The 3,781-nt window shown below is 43.6% G+C and overlaps 1 pseudogene; it reads left to right on the top strand.

Annotated features, from left to right (window-relative positions):
- The first annotated feature begins 813 nt into the window (after window positions 1-813).
- LOC102874595 lies at window positions 814-1,994 on the top strand (annotated as a pseudogene).
- The last annotated feature ends 1,787 nt before the right edge of the window (window positions 1,995-3,781 follow it).

Here is a 3,781-nt window from a genome sequence, read left to right as displayed (position 1 = left end):
TGGAGGGTCACTATGACTCGGAATGGGCATGTTTGAGTTTTTAACTGTTGACTCTGTTTTATTTAATTGTGATCAGAGAATGTGATATGCAACTTTGAACTTTGTCAACACTCATTTTATGCCATGATCAATTTTCATTGATCAAGTTTCATAAATTTGTAATGTGCATGTGAAAATGATAAATATTTTCTGGTTGTCGATCATACAATGATGTATGTGGTGCACAGCTTGGAGCATTATGCGTCTATTAATATACGTTAGATTGTTAGCTGCGGTGTTGAAGTGGCACACACTGTTATTAATAATATAGTTTGACATATTAAACCATCATATCATATCGTTTTTAATTTACTAGATTTCTTTTCCACACTGATGAAAAAGGAGGGGAGGAGTAAAAGAAATAGATAAATGAGGGGAAAGTAAAACACAGCAGAGGGTTGATCGTTGTATCCTCTGGCTGGTTTTCAGAGGCGGTTAATTGCACAGGAAGAGATTGTCCATTCTTCTCCTGCGGAGCAGCTGGTGGCTTTGAACCACGTGCCTTTGGAATTGCAGCACAGTTTCTTGTCATTATACCACCAGAGCTCCCTGGGGTTGATTACGCTTGCAATTAATCATCTTAATCAATGGTAACTAATGCTATAGAACAAGATGTCTATAAATGATTGCATGAAAACCCAATATGATTTGCAAGTCTTCACATACACAAACATATCTACAGTCCTAGGAAATGGATTGAGGCTCTCTGTTCTTTGTCAATCAACATATGAGTCCTCTCTTCTCATGCAGCCTCAGCCACATCCCTGAGACATGATGGTGAAGGTTGGAGTAAACGGATTTGGCCGCTTTGGAAGCCTGGTCACCAGGACTTCTTTTTTTTTTATATTTTATTTTATTATTTTTGTGTGCGTGTACCGTCAAATCAGATCTGACTGGTACAGGAGGAGATTGCCCCTCCTTCCCCGGCAGAGCATCTGGTGGATTCGAACCGTGCACCTCTGGGATTGTAGTTGCAGCTTCTTGCCACTAGGCCACCAGAGCTCCCCACCAGGACTTCTTTTAACTCTGGTAAAGTGGATGTTGTTGCCAACAATGACGCCTTCATTGACCTCAACTACATGGTCTATATATTCCATTATGATCCCACCCATGGCAAGTTCAATGGCATTGTCAAGGCTGAGAATGGGGAAGCTTGTCATCAATGGGAAAGCCATCACTATCTTCCAGGAGCTAGATCCTGCCAACGTCAAGTAGGGTGATGCTGGTGCTGGGTATGTTGTGGAGTCCACTGGTGTCTTCACAACCTTGGAGAAGGCTGGGGCTTACTTGAAGGGCGATGCCAAATTGTAATAATCTCTGCTCCTTCTGTCAATGACCCCCATGTTTGTTATGGGTGGGAACATGACAAGTATAATGACTCCATCAAGACTGTCAGCAATGCCTCCTGCACCACCAACGGCTTGGCCCCCCTGGCCAAGGTCATCCATGACAACTTTGGCATTGTAGAGGGACTCATGGACACAGTCCATACCATCATTGCCACACAGAAGGCTGTGGATGTCTCCTCTGGAAAGCGGTGGTGTGATGGCCATGGAGCTGCCCAGAACATCATTCATGCATCCACTGGTGCTGCCAAGGCCATGGGCAAGGTCATCCCTGAGTTGAATGGGAAACTTACTGGCTTGGGTTTCTGTGTCCCCTCCCCCAGTGTGTCAGTTGTGGATCTGGCCTGCCATCTGGAGAAAGCTGCCAAATATGATGACATTAAGAAAGTAGTAAAGCAGGCATCAGAAGGACCCTTAAAGGGCTGAGGATCAGGTTGTCTGTGTCCTGTGACTTTAACAGTGACACCACCTTTCTACATTTGATGCTGGGGCTGGCATTGCCCTGAACGACCACTTTGTCAAACTCATTTCCTGTAGGACAATAAATTTGGCTACAGCAACTGGGTGGTTGAGCTGATGAGCCCCTTGAACTACAAACCACAGCAATAGTACTAGGGGAGAGACAGAGAGAGAGAGAGAGAGAGAGAGAGAGAGAGAGAGAGAGAGAGAGACACTTTCAGCTGTTGGGGGAGTCCTTGCCCCAACTCAATCCTCCTACACATTTAGACTCTCACATCCTTGACACAGGTTCCATATGGTACCCTGAGAAAGAGGAGGGGCTTAGAGAGCAAATAAATTGACTTGGAATTGGCTGGAACAGACTCAGTGGCAGTGAATAAGTCTGTTAGATGTGAGTTAGATTGTACACACACATATTCTGAAACAAATGTAATGTTTTGTTAATTTGGATGGTTTATATTGAATTTCTGTCTTCTTGGTCATTCTGCTTAATTTACAACCTTCCACTTTCCTTTCCATTTTATATGGTTTGGATCTGATCGACACATGGTTTTATCTTCACTTATGGTGTCCTGTTTTTGGTTGATGGTTATTTTTGTGGTGTGGGATTATTTTTCTTTTTAGACTTTATTTTACTTTGTTGTTGTTAAGAACATACCCAACAGAACAGGTCCCGGTTCAACAATCTGTCTGTGTACATAGCTCAGTGACATCGGTGACATTCTGCATGAGATCATTCTCACCCTCTCTCGTCTGGGGTTGTTCCTCCATCCCTGAATTAAGCACCACCCCTCCCTCCAAGTTTGCTGTCTGATCCTTGAGTTACTGTCATCAGTCTGATCTCATCTAAATAGATCTTGGTGCACAGGACACTCAAGGCAGACATTCTTTCCTGGTGCAGTGAAACTGTAGCCATCAGTGAGGATTACACTTCAACATCAAGAAAGCAAGAATCTTCACAGTCGGACTGATAAGTAACCTCGTTATAAATGAAAAAACGATTGACATTGCCAGTTCATTTTACTTGGATCTATAATCAGAACCCATGGGAAGAGTAATCAAGAAATCAAAAGACACATTGCATTGGGCAAGTCTACTGATAAGGACCTTTGTAAAGTGTTAGAGAGCAGAGGTGGTGCTTTAAAAGCTAAGATGGGTCAGGCCCAAGCCCTCCTGTTTTCAAATTCATCATGAGCATGTGAAGGCTGGACAGTGAATAAGAAGACCGAGGAGGGATTGGTACCCTTGAACCGTAGTGTTGGGGAAGAGTACTGAATTACTGTGCACCTGCCCACAGAATGAACTCGTCTGTGTTGGACAAGGTGCAGCCAGGGTGCCCTTTAGAAGTAAAACTGAGATTTTGTCTCATGACCTTTGGCCATGTTGTCAGGAGGCACTGGTACTTGGAAGAGGACATCATGCTTGGAAAGACAGAGGGCCAGTGAAAGAGAGGAAGACCCTCAAGGAGGTGGACTGACACAGTAGCTGCAAAGTGGATTTGGGCGGGGTGGAGGTGGTGAGGATGGCGCGGAGCTGGGCAGGGTTTTGTTCTGTTAAATATGAGGATGCAGTGAGTCAAAGCTAATTGATGGCACATAGTCACAACAGCATTGTTTAAGAATGCTTTGGGGGATACTTCTGGTTTGAGGTTTAAAGATTACCTCAGGGCAGCAGATTCAAGAATTCATGCATCTTTCATGGTTCCATAGACTTTAAGGTCCTTAAGAGTTTGAAATTTTGCTCTATGTTTTAACCCCCTTTTACCATAACTCTTTTATAGAATATTTGATTGGATTGTTCCACAGCGGTAGCTGGGCACCATCTAGTTCTTCTGGTCTCATAGCAAAGGAGATAGTTCTTCATGGAAACAATTGATCATTCAATTCTTTTTATTCCTGACTTTCCACCTTCCTGCATTATTCCAGCAGAATAAAGCA

Source organism: Elephantulus edwardii, unplaced genomic scaffold (genome assembly GCF_000299155.1).
Source record: "Elephantulus edwardii isolate Elephantulus edwardi_28Jun2011 unplaced genomic scaffold, EleEdw1.0 scaffold00080, whole genome shotgun sequence".
Lineage (NCBI taxonomy): Eukaryota > Metazoa > Chordata > Mammalia > Macroscelidea > Macroscelididae > Elephantulus > Elephantulus edwardii.
This window is presented reverse-complemented; position numbering and strand designations above follow the sequence as displayed.